Source organism: Crocuta crocuta, unplaced genomic scaffold (assembly GCF_008692635.1).
Source record: "Crocuta crocuta isolate KB4526 unplaced genomic scaffold, BGI_CrCroc_1.0 scaffold39, whole genome shotgun sequence".
NCBI lineage: Eukaryota > Metazoa > Chordata > Mammalia > Carnivora > Hyaenidae > Crocuta > Crocuta crocuta.
In genome coordinates, this window is record NW_027533334.1 from 4,603,149 (window position 1) to 4,618,036 (window position 14,888).

A 14,888-nucleotide genomic window follows, 5' to 3' on the forward strand; every position below is an offset into this window, starting at 1 on the left:
ACTACTATTTCTGACTTTTTGTTAGTGATAACATCAGCCTGAATATCATCATCTGACATTAGGCCTATGGCAATTCCATTTTATAATAATGTGAACAAAATCCTGATGTCAACTTGGAATTTGGGTTATTTAGAGAGGCACTGTGCTAGAACTTGGCTTGCTGATACGTATTTACCGTCTTGGACTAATGTAGTTGTGGGCAGATCTCTATGAAATCAAGAGTGCAAGTAACATTGCATAGAGGAAATTAAATTCTTTAAGAAACAAATTGTTTCTAAGCAGTTACAGGAAAAGTTAGAGTTTACAAACAATCGAGATGCAAATCTCAAATCCTTCTATTCTCTTCACTGAAGCTGGTCCCCTTCTCATAGCTGTATTTCTACTGCACAAGATTTTAGAGGCTCCAGGTTTAGCATTTTCTTAAAAGCTTTATGATTGCATTTCTTTAAGAGCGTTTTATAACCTAGGCTTTTAAATTAATGCCGCAAGCCTTCATCTGAATTGCTGAATTCCTGCTATAACTACTTTCTATTATTTTCAGTGTGCTTGCAGTTTTAAGAGAACATGACAGTCAATGTATATGAGCACGTTTTTCACTTCAGATGGGCTTAGTCATTAAATTGTATTTCAAAATCAGTTCTGTGTCTTGATGTAGACTTACTGCCTTTTGATGAAGATCTATTTTTTTTAAAAAACTTATTTTAAAACTAATTAATACATTTAAATTTAAGGCATGTAGGGGAAATCCCTTCAAGTTAAGTGTTTGGAATGAGTTCCTCATTGGAAGGGCAGGGTCTGGTGGTGTCAGAAGAACAAGAAAGATGCCCAGGACAAACTCTCTACAGAGAACTACCAGTTTTATTTATTTTTATTTATTTTACATTGTATCACAAAGACCTTAACAGAGTTGCTCGATTAATGCTCACTGACTAACTGAACCTATAAAAGGAATGATTGAGGAGAATTTAATTAAAGAATTATTTATAGGGCCCATGAGTGGCTCAGTGGTAAGCATCTGACTTCGTCTCTGGTCATGATCTCATGGTTTGTGAGTTCGAGCCCTGCTTCCAGTGAGCACGAGCCCCACTTTGGGTGAGTCCCGCCTCCCCACTCTCTCTCTGCCCCTCAATCACTTGCGTGCCCCAGTGAAAAAAGAATTATTTATAGGATGTCAAGAAGATTAAGGGAAACCATTGAGGGATAGTTAAGCACCTCAGGGCCAGGAATTACTGAAAGCTGGGAGGATCCTCAGGCCTGAAGGGCTAACAGGAGGAATTGTTCTCCAAGCAGAGAGAGTAGTAGCTGAGGAGAGGGAGGCCTGACTGGAGCCAAGGCCTTGGGCAGAGAAACACACTGAACTGTGGCCTGGTGGGGAAGAAACGGGGAGGAGAAATACCCTAATTTCTCTCTCTCCTTCTGAACTTCAGTCTTCTATTGTGTTGCCTATTGCCTGAGTCCATCTAGAAGCCCGAGGGCAAGAGAGCCCCAGGAGTTTAGGACACGCAGGTCAGTCTCCAGGGATGTAGAAGGACAAATAGAGGTAATTCCAGTCTTTCTCACTCTTGGTCTTCTTCCGACCTAGTCTTATAGCAGATCTTCGTAGATGTATTCACGCGCCTTCCACAGCCCATTCCCCAAGCACAGACTATACTTATTATACTGCCTCCTGCCACATGCCTTTGCCAGGGTGCTACTGAGGCTGTGTGGAGAGTGCTGTTCACATCCTGTGATGTGTGGCCTGCTTTGTGGCCCTGTCTTTGCAGCACATTCTGAATTGTGTTGGCTGGTTGGGGATCTGGGGGTGGGGTGAGGGTGGGAGAGTCCAAGGGAAGATGAGAGACAGAGATAGGGTGAAGATTTATTATGCCATAATTTCACATTTGGAAATAATGACTTATGTACCCATCAGGGCTGCAGACTGTGTTTTGTCAGGTTATCAGACAGGGGCTATTGGGGCAGAAGGCAGAAGGATTGATGTTTCAGTGACAAAAATGATGGGTAAGTTGATGAGAACGCAGAGTAAGAAGGTACTTTCAAAAGAGGTGATTGAGTATTGCCAGAGAATGGGTGCTAACGAAGAAGCTCTATCCAGCCTCACGGGGGCATCCAGAACTCCTGGCCTTGGCTTTGTAACTCACTCAACTTCTGTTGAAATAGCATCTGTGTGTATTCACCTTGTCAGGAGTAATGGATCTGGAAGAAACATGTTACAGTTATGGGCCACAGAGGACACAAACACAATAGCTAAAGATAATAAAATCACATTGGGGCACCTGAGTGGTTCAGTCAGTTGAGTGTCCTACTCTTGATTTCCACTCAGGTCGTGATCTCATGGTTCATGTTACGGCAGCCTTAGCAAACTTACATGTGTTAAGTTAAAGTGCCAGTTGGAACCAAGTGGGTGTGTTAAATCATCAACTGGACGTGAGCACCTGGAGAGGCATGAATGCTAGAGAGAGGGGTTGTCAGTCTAGAGATGGTACTTAACTCCTGGACTGGATGACCTATGAGTGTAGAAAAGAGGGTCCATGGCTGAGCCCAGGAATAGTGAGGGCTGAGCAGAGGGACAGTGAGAGTGGTCAGTGAGAAACCAGAGGTTACCAAGGTGAGTAACCTTGAAAAGTGACCTTTGGCTTTCAGCCTGTTAGCTTCATTTTGGATTCATCTCTTAGACCTATTTGACTCCTAAGATTTTTCTTTGAATATAGTTTCGGATCTTTGCATCAGTTTCTTGCCCCGAAGTGCTTGCTCACATGACCATCTCTCATTTATTAGAGGTAAGAGGACAAACCGTTTGCCCAGGACTGAGGGATTTCTGGGATGTGGGCCCTTCAGTGCTAAATAAAGGACATTTCCAGGCAAATTGGAATGAGTTAGTCACCGCAATAAAAGGAAAGTTTTGGCAACATTTATTATTTCATCTTACTGGCTTTATTGAAAGGTGATTGGTCTAAGAGAATGTCATAAATATGAGAATTATGGTCTTTGAAATGTTTCTTTTTTCCTAAAAACTGTCTAGAAACAGGCACTTCTGCCATGAAACAAGCCTAATAATGAAAAACGAGTTTGAGATACCATTCAGTTCCATTATCCCCTACTTAGTTTAATTTTAACATGAATATTTTCTTGGCTTGAGTTTGTATCATTAGTAATTTCATACATTTCAGGGTGTACATTTTGAGTAATTATCTCCCCAATGGGTTTAAGCATTGGCTTCAGTTAATTGAACCCTTTAACGAACACACTAACAGCATCTTTGGCATTATACAAAATATAACATTGGAGCCAGCCAGTATTCATTGGGTTTTAGCTGGTCCAGACCTAACAGATGTTCAAAATCTAAACACAGGACTAAGTTGGTTTACCTTTTGTGACCCTAATATGGGTGAGTGGAAAAAATGAGGTCCTTTAAGTCTTTGGATCCAAAAAGAAGGACTCCTGAGTCACCGTCCTGAATACTTGTTATTTGTTCACATCTCAGAGGCCCAGCTTGGTTCTTGAGTCCAAGCCTCTCACCACACTTGGTTCTACTTCCCTCCTTCCATCTGCCCCCCTTCTATCCTTCTATCCTTCTCATCTTCCTCAGTTGCCTTCCTGGGCTGGGCATGCACATTCCCAGCTTCATCTGACCAGTACCTCACTCCCACATCACATGACATGGACATAACTTTATACTCAGCCAAACATATGTTCCTGCTGAGGCCAAAACTGTCCGAAGTCAGGGCCAACTTCTATATTAGTTTCTTTTAATGACTGCTGTAACAAATCACCATGAGTTGGGTGGCTTTAAATAACAGAATTTCATTCTCTTCTAGTTTTAGAGGTTAGAAGTCTGAAATCAAGGTGTTGCCAGGGCCATGCTCTCTCTGAAGGTTCTGGAGAGAATCCTTCCTTGCTTTTTCCTAGCCTCTGTTGGTTTCCCACTATCCTTTGCATTCTTGGCTTTTGGACACCTCACTCCAGTCTTGGTCTCTGTCTTCATATGGTGTTCCCTTCTTGGTGTGTCTTATGTCCAGTTTTCCTTCTTCCAAGGGTACCAGTCATTGAGTTAGGGTCTTCCCTAGTTCAGTATGACCTGACCTTAATTTGATTTCACCTGCAAAGATCTCATTTCCAAATAATGTGGCATTCACAGGTTCTAGGAGTTAAGATTTCATTACCTTCACATATTTGTGAGAGACACAGTTCAACCCACAAGAACTCCTTACTGATTAATACTGTGAAGAGGATTTTTTCATTAACATTTGCTCATTAACAGGACTTGGTGAGGTCAACCACACACTCAGGATAATAATAATTGCTGGCTTTTAGGCTTCAGTTCTGATACCAACTCCAGCATGTATTTTTTCCCCCACACCAGTAACAATGAACTCAATTCTGACATAATCTACCTGGAGATAGTGAGTGAACCCTCAGATTAAGAGCTTAGTCCTAAAGTTTGCCATCCCCACTCAGAAATCCAACTGTCATTTGTGCATTTGACCGACCAGCTATAAATCAGAGGTTCCAACAATCCCTTCCTTGGGTTCCATTAATTTGCTAGAGTGGCTCACAGAACTCAGAGAAACATTTTAGTTACTAGATCACCAGTTTATTATGAAAGGATTGAATTTAGAAACAACCAGATGGAAGAGATGCCTAGGGTAAGGTATGTGACAAGGGACTCAGAGCTTCTGTGCTTTCTGGGAATGCCACTTTCCTCATATCTCTATGTGTTTACCAACACAGAAGGGCTCTGAACCTTATCCTTTTGGGTTTTTATGGAAGCTTCATCATATAGGCATGACTGGGTAAGTCCTTGGCCACCGAACTCCCATCTTCAGACTTCTCTACTTCCCAGAGGTCCAGAAGGGACTGAGTTCTAGCCCTTTTATCATGGGGTTGGTTCCTCTAGCAGAGATCAGCTCTCATCCTGTGATGACATAGGACTTTCCAAAAGTCACTCCATTCGCATAACAAAAGACACTTCTATTGCTCTCAACCTTAGAAAATTCCAAGGGTTTTAGGGCCTCCTTGCCAGGGACTGGGATGAAGATCAAACGTTTATGTCTTAGTATAAATCATAATACCGCAAGGCAGGATGGGGTGGTGAGAACGGTACAGGAAGTGGAGGCAGAGGTACCATTGTCCCCTCTAAGGTGAGGTTCCTCTTGCAGCAGTTTCGCTTCCCAAGGTTTCAGTTTTTCCAGGACAACATGCAGGGAAGGAAACGTGCCTCCTTCTGACAAATCATCAGCCCGTCAAAAAAGTAGTGTAAGGCCCCGTCACAGTGCTTGTGTCATTTGTCACTCACCTCACTTCATTTTATCATCTCACATCATTACTACAAGAAGGGTGAGTATATAGTAAGATATTCTGAGAGAGACCACATTCATATAACTTTTATTACAGCATATTGTTATAATTGTTCTATTGTATTATTGTCGTTAATCGTTTACGGTGCCTCATTTGCAAATTAAATGGTATCATAGGTATATATGTATAGGAGAAAATATAGCGTATACACGGCTTGGTACCATCTGCAGTTTCAGGCATCACTGGGGGTCTTGGAATGTATGCTCTGTGGACAAAGGGAGACTGATGTATTTGAATCCTAACTCTACCACTTCTTTGGGACGCCATGGGCAAGTCACTTACATTCTCTTGAAGATTTTTTTAGAGTTTATTTATATTTGGGGGGGGAAGGGCAGAGAAAGGGAGAAAGAGAGAATTCCAAGCAGGCTCCACACTCAGCATGGAATCCAATGTGGGGCTTGATCTCACGACCCTGGGATCATGACCTGAGCTGAAATCAAGAGTCAGAAGCTTAACTGACTGAGCCACCCATGCCCCCCCCCTCCCCTGCTTACTTTTTTCTGATTAGCAGTTTCTTGCTTATAAAATGAGTACAACATCTATCATACACAGCTGTCGTGAGATTCACATGAGATAGGTTACACAAAGGGGCTGGCTTGGTGCCTGATACAGACTGATTAATGCTCTCTCTCACTTCCCTTTTATTTTATTTATTTTTTTAAAGCTTTTGTTTTTAAGTAATTTTTACACCCAAAGTAGGCTCAAACTCACAAGCCTGAGATCAAGAGTTGCATGCTTTACTGACTGAGCCAGCCAGGCACCCTCTCTCACTTCCCTTTTAAATCAAGCTGATGTCATGTAAATGAAATTTGTAAGTTTCTTTGTACTCATCATAGAATTTAAATATTATAACTGTATGGCTAATGTCGAGATTATTAACCAATCTGAGCATTACCCAAGTTTTGTATTTTAAGAGTGACTCTTTTTGGGTGTGATTGATAATTTTGGAACTGTAGCAGGAAATGCCTTTTTCATCACGAAAGGAGTGGTGTACTGTCCCTCACTGGAAACTTTATAATCAAATACTTTGGTTCAATTGGAAAAGACTGCCTTAGGAATTTGGTTGGAGTTGATTAGCCTTGATGATTTCTTGTGGCTCCGGGCCATCCATCTTATCCTCAGGAATTTGTGAGGTACTTAGGGGCAGGATTTGTTCCTTTCTATTAACTCTCACATCAGTTAGGAATTATGTTTGGTTGCTGGGAACAGAGCTGACTTCAGTGGCTTGAGGATTTATTATTTTTTCTTACAATAAATATTGGGAAGTGGTCAGTCCAGGGAAGGTGTGGCTGCATTTCAGTTCTTGTGACCCAGAACTCTTCTAGTTTTCTGTTCTATCTTTAGAGCACATTTCTGTTCTTGAGATAGCCTTGTATGGGAGAAGGTATTTGCAAATCATATATCTGGTAAAGGATTAATATCCAAATATATAAGGAACTGACCCAACTCAATAGCAAAATAATAAAAATAATAATTTAAAAATGGGCAAAGGATCTGAATAGACATTTCCCCAAAGAAGATATAGAGATGGTCAACAGGTACATGAAAAGATGCTCAACATCGCTAATCATTAGGAAAATGCAAATCTAAACCACAATGTGGTATCACTGCACACCTGTTAGAATGGCTATTGTCAAAAAGACAAGATAACAAGTGCTGGTGGGGAAGTGGAGAAAAAGATACCCTTGTGCACTGTTGGTGGGAATGAAAATTGGTATAACCCTTATGGAAACAGTATGGCGTTTCCTTAAAATATTAAAAATATTACTACCATATGTCCCAGCAATTCTGCTTCTGGGTGTATACCTGGAGGAGGAGATGAAATCAGAAAGAGATACCTGTAGTCCTGAGTTCATTGCAGCATTACTTACAAGAGCGAAGACATGAAAACAATAGTATATATATATATATATATATATATACATATATATATATAGGCCATAAAAAAGAAGGAAATCCTGCCATTTGCAATGACATGGATAAACCTTGAGGGAATTATACTAAGTGAAATAAGTCAGACACAGAAAGACAACTATTGTATGTATTTGGAATCTAAAAAAGCTGAACTCATAGGAACAGAGCAAATTGGTGATTGCCAGGGGTGAGAGAAATGGGTAAAGAGTGAAAGGGTACACATTTCTAGTTATAAGATGAGTAACTTCTGGAGATGTCATGTGCAGCAGGATTACTATAGTTGACAATACTGCATTGTGTATTCGAAGGTTGCTAAGAGAGTAAATCTTAAAATTTTCACTATATACATAAAAAATGATAATTGTATGAGGTGATAAATGTATTAATTCACCTTATTGTGATAATCATTTTATTATCTATCTATCTATGAAATCATCATGCTGTACACCAAACTTAAATAATGTTATATGTCAGTTACATCTCAATAAAGCTCCAAAATGGCTGCTGGAGCTGGAGCCATCACATCTATGTTTCAGGTAGAAAGATGGAGAAAAGAGGAGGCAAAGGGCCATAACTCCCAGCTGAATCAGCCCTCCTAAGATCCTTATTCAAAGCCCTACCTTCTGTTCTGTTTTTGTTTGGTTTGGTTTTTTCAATCTTCATAATTATACTCGTCAGTAAGGGAGGCTAGGGAAATGCAAATATTTTTAGTAGGGCACTTTGCTACCCAGTAATATATATAGGAGAGAATGGATACATTGGCAGCTAGCAATCTCTGACTCAACTGCCTCAACTCATTTGATCATACTCTGTATGATAAAAATACATTTCCTTTTATCTGACCACAATTATCAATCATACTGAAGAGTCACTCATAAAGAACTAAAGAGTAGTTTTTTTTCTATAGCACATAGGGTAATTTTTTAACTCATGGGAACTTAGTGAAGTTGTTCATTTATACAAGTGGTAAGTTGTTTGTGTCTCCTAAATGTCTGGGAAGGTACAAGGCTCCGAGGACAGAGGAATGAGTAAGACAGGCATAGTTCTTTTTCTCCTAGTTACAGTCTAGTGGAAGAGCAGAGGAGCATGAATCAAAGCACATAAAGAAATGAAGAATTCCTAGAGTGATGACAAAAATATGACAGGTCTTAGTGCAGTAAAAAGAACAGTCTGGTCACAGAGTTAGGGAAGGCTCTTGACCCCAAGGATGAGTTGAAATTTGATGGATGGGTAGGAAATAACTGGTTGAAGGGGTTGTGTGGGTAAATAGCATTCCAGGAATTCCAGGCATTCCAGAAAGAAAGAATAGTACAGATGAAGGCCAGTGGTGGGAGGAGCATGGAAGAAGGCTGGTTAGTGTGATTGGAGCACAGGAAGCAAGAGGAAGCACATCAGGACAGGAGATTACAGAGGTGGGCTCGGAGTGGCCCTGTGGGGATGTTAAGGATTTCAGTCTTCTTCCAAAGAGCAGTGGGAAGTCACTGAATTTTAAGGTGGAGTGGGGTTAGGGCCATGTGAAATGAACGTATTAGCTCTTTGAAAAGATTACTGTGATACAGGATGGACTGGACAAAAATTAATAGTGACAGACTAGACAGGAATACAGGTAAGTGATGAACGGTGGATTGGTGCAGGATGATGGTAGTTGTAGGGAAACAAGTAGATGGAGTCAGGAGGACAAATGTAGTTCTTCGGGCCACTTGATTTTTGAAGGCTGCTGATGTTCTGGTTGTGTCTTTCTGAGATACAGAATTTCATCTTTAATATGAAAGAGAAAATGGCGGGTGGGGCGCCTGGGTGGTTAAGTTGGTTAAGCGTCCGACTTCAGCTCAGGTCATGATCTCACGATCTGTGTGTGGGTTCGAGCCCCGTGTCGGGCTCTGTGCTGACAGCTCAGAGCCTGGAGCCTGTTTCAGATTCTGTGTCTCCCTCTCTCTCTGACCCTCCCCTGCTCACACCGTCTCTCTCTCTCTCTCTCAGAAATAAATAAAACACAAAAAAAAAAATAAATAAAAAAGAAAAAGAAAGTGGTTACACTAGATTTATTGATATTAACAGGATTTTATTCTAGAGATTTGCTCCAACTGAAAAATAACCCAGGCTTTACCAGGCCTGGGTTGGGGTGAGATTTGGTCTGATTTGGTCTTAGTGCAATAGTTTTTCTTTCATGTATTTTTCTAAACATCAATTCTGGGATTTTGATCAAAAGTACACCAAAGACCTGTATGCTCTTGTACAGTCATGGGAGATGCTTAGGTGATGTATTCTTTGCTGCTATGAGAGTTGTTAAGTTTCTTCTTTTACCAGAATTTGAGAATTAAAGAATTGAGAGGTTTCAGGTTAAACAGGGTACCCAAATGCAATGTTTATTGTTGACTGTCCCCCATTGTAAAACCACTAAAATGTCAGAGAAAGGATTGTGTAGCATTAGTTCATGAAGACAGAAAGCATAGGGAATGGGGCACCTAGGTGGCTCCGTTGGTTGGGCGTCTGACTTCGGCTCGAGTCATGATCTCACAGCTTGTGAGTTTGAGCCCTGCATCGGGCTCTGTGCTGACAGCTCAGAGCCTGGAGCCTACTTCAGATTCTGTGTCTCCCTCTCTGCCCCTCCCCTGCTCACACTGTCTCTCTCTGTCTCTCAGAAATAAATAAACCATTAAAAAAAAAAGAATAGGGAAGGAGATGACTATATATAAGAGATGCTAACTAAATTTTGAGATATGGAAAACAGATGGAATAATGGTAGCTGATTTGGGGTTTAGCTTTTCCTACTTGGTTAAAAGCCTACAGTCAACAGGAGCAAGATTGGTTTGTCACAAAACTCCAGGCAGGCTCAGATATTGGTGGCCTAGATACCTCTGAAGGTGGGGCTGATAGGAGCATTAGTTAGTATAAAAGCATTCCTTGCCTCCACTTGTGATGCCTAGATAGGTAGCTCCCTCCACTCTGCTTGATACATTTATGTCTGGATTGGATGAACTTGGGAGTTCCTAGACTATAGGACAAGCTAGCAGATACTTGGCAATGCCTGAGGACAACTTTTGTTGTTGCAACTTGGTGGAAATTTCTTACTGGTATCTAGGGGGTAGATGCCAGAGATTCTGCTAAATAATCTGTAATGCACAGGACTGCCCCCACAACAAAGAATTATATGCCCCCAAATGTCAGTAGTGCTGAGGGTGAGAAACAGAGTTAAGTGAAAATCTGGGGTGAGACTCTCTGCCTCCTCACCCAACATAAACACACGCATGCACAGGCACTACAGGAGGGGGAAGAATCTCTTAACTGGGGAGGTGAGTTGCAAAGATGAAGATACTGACATCTGTAAATCTGCCAACAATACAACAGGACCCTGCCGATCACTCACTGTAAGCTGTATCCACTCTCCCAGAACCTCCACTTATCTTTTTGAGACTATCTTAAACATGAACAGACAGTCTAGTCTCACCAGATAGTTGAGGAGAGTCTCTTCATGAAAGATAGAGATAAAAATGAAGAAGCAGGGGTGCCTGGGTGGCTCAGTTGGTTAAGCGTCTGACTTTTGATTTCGGCTCAGGTTATGGTCTTAACAGTTTCATATGTTCCAGCCCCACATGGGGCTCTGTGCTGATGGTGAGGAGCCTGCTTGAGATTCTCCCCCTCTCTCTCTTTCTGTGTCCCTCCCTGACTTGCACTCTGTCTTTCTCTCTCAAAATAAATAAACTTTAAAAAAATTTTACAGAATGAAGAAAAAGAAGGAATCTAGGAGAAAAATGAAGAATACTAGCAACAGAAGAAAATGTTAAAAGTAACATTAAAAGTATTTCTAGAGAGATAAGAGATGCTATTGCATTTCTTATTTTTTCTTTTTTTTTTAAACTTTTAAAAAATGTTTTATTTATTTCTGAGAGAGAGAGAGAGACAGCATGAGCAGGGGAGGGTCAGAGAGAGAGGGAGATATGGAATCTATGGGGCGCCTGGGTGGCTCAGTCGATTAAGTGTCCGACTTTGGCTTAGGTCATTATCTCATGGTTTGTGGGTTCAAGCCCCACGTCAGGCTTTGTGCTGGCTCTGGAGCCTGTTTCAGATTCTGTATCTCCCTCTATCTCTGACCCTCCCCTGCTCATGCTGTCTCTCTCACTCTCTCACTCTCTCTCTCAGAAATAAATAAAACATACAAAAAAAAAAAAAAAAGAATCTGAAACAGGCTCCAAGCTCTGGGCTATCAGCACAGAGCCTGACGTGGGGCTCGAACCCACGAACTGTGAGATCATGACCTGAGCCAAAGTTGGACGCTTCACCAACTGAGCCACTCAGGCGCCCCTCTACTGCACTTCTTAAACTAGAACACTATGCTATTAACCAGAAAGGGTACTGAAAAAACAAAAGTTATTGGAAATTATAACTGAGAGCAGAAATAAAAGTGAAGTGTTGGAAAGTAAGGTTGAAGAGCTCTTAGAAAGTAGAACAGGAGGACCAAGAGATGGGAAAGTAGAAGAGAAAAGATAGCAATGGAGGAAAGTCCAAGAAGTTAACATCCAACTAATAGGAATTCCACAAAGAACATAAAGGAAATTAGAAGAGAAACGAAATACAAGAAAATTCCCCAAAGGGTATGAATTTCCAGATTATAGGGCCTGCTGGGTGCCCAGTACAAGAGATGCATGTCATCATGAAACTTTATATCAGGAATGAGGAAAAGCCTTAGAAGCTATCAGAGATAAGAAATCCGTTATCAGAGGGGAACTAGACTTTTCAGCAGAAACACTGGAAACCATAAGATAATGGAGCATTACCCTCAATATTTTGAGGGATAATTATTTCCAGTTAGAATTCTGTATTTTGCAGAACTTCAGGCAAATGTAAAGGCAGAATAAAAGCATTTCCAAAGGTGTATGACTGAAGGAATTTACTTCCTATGCATCTTGACTTAGGAATATGCTAGAGGGTGTGCACCATCAAAAAGAAATATAAATCAAGAGGAAAGAAAACACAAGACATGGGTTTAGGTCAAGGACCCACACAGTAAAAGGGGAAAGGAATCCTGATTTAATTTTTTAAATGTTTTTATTTATTTTTGAGAGAGAGTTAGAGGGAGGGAAAGAAAGAATGAGTAGGGGAAGGGCAGAAAGGGAGGGAGACACAGAATCTGAAGGAGGCCCCAGGCTCTGAGCTGTCAGCACAGAACCCAAGGCAGGGCTTCAACTCACCAACCATGAGATCATGACCTGAGCAGAAGTCAGACGCTTAACCGACTGAGCCACCCAGGCCCCTGGGAATACCTGATTTAAAATGTGGATCAGGCTAGGGGCGCCTTGGTGGCTTAGTCGGTTAAGCATCTGACTTTCACTTAGGTCATGATCTCGCGGTATTAAAAAAAAAAAAATGTGGATCAGGCTCATGGAGTTTAGGCAGATCATAACCAGAGGATGGAGAACTCTAAGAGGGATGTCCTTAAGGAAAACAGACAAATTTGGAGCACCTGGGTGACTCAGTTGGTTAAGCGTCTGACTCTTAATATCAGCTCTGGTTGTGAGATCAAGCCTCACGTCCAGCCTTGCCTCAGGCTCTGCGCTGAGCATGGAGCCTGCTTGGGATTCTCTCTTCCTCTCTGCCCCTCCCCTGCTAAAGAGTGTGTGCACGTGGAGGTGCATGTGTGTTCTTTCTCTTTCACAATAAATGAACTTTAAAAAAGAAAGGAATGCAAACAGTACATACTGTAATATAAGCAATGAGGGATTTTAGAGAATTGTGGGAGTTTTCAGGATATCATAGTGAAAGTTATATAGAAAATTGAGTCAATGAAAAATGAGGTAAAAGAAGATGAACAAGAAAGGAAATCTATTCTGACTGTGCATTTAGAGAGCACTCATTCATGCCAGGCACTCTTTTCAGTGCACATAATTATTCATTTAAGCCTCGCAGCAACTCATGAAGTAGGTGTGGATCATTTTCATTTTACAATGATGGAAAATGATGCACAAGGCCACAGAGTTGGTACCCATTGGAGGCAGGGTGAGAACCAAGACAGTCTGGGCTCATAGTCCTAACAATGTAAATTCTATATTACTTTAATCAAAATAGCGATATTACTCTATCGAAGCAACCATGGGGTGGGGAAATGGGAGAAAGTAACGATACTGCTAAATTCTAATCTTTGACAGTAGGAAGTAGTAGATAATGTTCATGTAGAAAAAGAAATCAAGAAATAGCACTAAAGCATTTAATATAAAAAAATATGGAGGTTAATAATGGTAGGAAATAACTAAAAAGAGTTAAGAGTTGTTACCTGTAGGGAATGAGCCTGGGAGGTGAGAAGGGATGGGATCACAGGCTGCTCTTTTTTCCCTTTTAGCTTTATAGTGGGATTTGACTTTTTAAAACAATTACATGTGTTACTTGATTAAAAAAAACAAGTTAAATAAAGATAAAGGAATAAAGGAATCGTTTAGCCTTATGTTGCATCACCCAGTTGGAATTTAAGCTGCTACACGAGAAAGAGTCACTGTCACCATCCACAGTGGCACTACACCTTTCTTTTATATTCATGACAGCAGCCATCACGCTGTGACTGGCTATGGGAAGGCGTATAAGGGATTCCAGAATGGTGTGTTTAAGTCCAAACCATGCTGAGATGGTTTGAAATACTATTCATGGGTTGTTTCAATTGAAGGAAAGTGTCTTCTTGGCTTGGGTTTGTAGATTCAATTAGACAGTTTCAGAGTCAAAGTTGCGCTGGTTGCCATTTGAAGGTGGAGTCAGACTTAGCTCATGCAGTTATTTTTTCGATCCTTATACACCAAAAGAAAAAAGAATCACTGTTAATAAACACAAGGAGCGAAATACATTGATTTTTCTTTTGCTCTTTGGAAGCAGGGGGAGGAGATGTTCACATCTCAGTAGTAATTCTTGTTTCTGTTCTGAGCCCTTTATTGTGTTATTCGCCCACGGTCTGGAGAGTGATGTGAATCAGAGCTGTGGTAGAAGGGCCTCACCCAGCACTGGAGAGGCAGGCCAAGTGTTCAGGGAATTCACAGCCCCATTTGCAAATGCACCCTGCTGGGAGGCCTTGCTCAGTTTCTTTTGCCAAAAAGCCTTCTGAACAGAATAGGATTCTGTTTAACCATGCATTATCTTGAAAACTCTCTCCTCTCATTTGCTTTTTTTAAAGCTGGAGATTTCTTTAGTGATGACCCCCAACTGAAAGGAAAACAAGGATTCTAACAGGGACTGAGGAAAAATTAATTTCAAATATTAGATAACACATAGGGATGTGTTTTCTTTGTAGGGCATTTATGGAGATTGGATGTTTAGACCATTTAGAATGGAAGCTGGGGGGAGGTGGATCCTCTGCATTGTAGTTGGAGAAGAATTTGGGGGAGAAGCTGTAGTTTAAAGAAGCTTTTTAATTTTTATCAGTTTCTGTCGGGGACAGAGAGCTCGTGTGTCAATCATACTCCAGAGAGAGCTTTACTCCTCAAATTACCGCTGTCTAAAGGGCTGGTGCTTGAAAATAATAAGCACAGAGAGACTGTGTCTTAGGACAAATACTGATGCCTTTTTATTACTTTTTGCACTCCTCAAGCGGAACATGAGAAGCTAACTTAGCTGTGGTAGCATTAGTAAGTATCTTCAGGGAG

At 41.1% G+C, this 14,888-nt stretch overlaps 1 protein-coding gene across 4 annotated transcripts in view; it reads left to right on the forward strand.

Moving 5' to 3' along the window:
• The window catches only part of NCALD (neurocalcin delta), a 388,241-nt gene that overhangs the window by 27,381 nt on the left and 345,972 nt on the right, over positions 1-14,888 (forward strand). The window contains exon 1 of one of the 4 annotated variants that reach the window (XM_077748203.1): positions 8,855-8,875. The exons of the other annotated variants lie outside the window; for them this stretch is intronic. The gene's annotated coding sequence lies outside the window, so the exon portion shown is untranslated. Of the gene's footprint in view, positions 1-8,854; positions 8,876-14,888 lie in introns of those variants that run through there. 4 annotated transcript variants of the gene reach the window in all.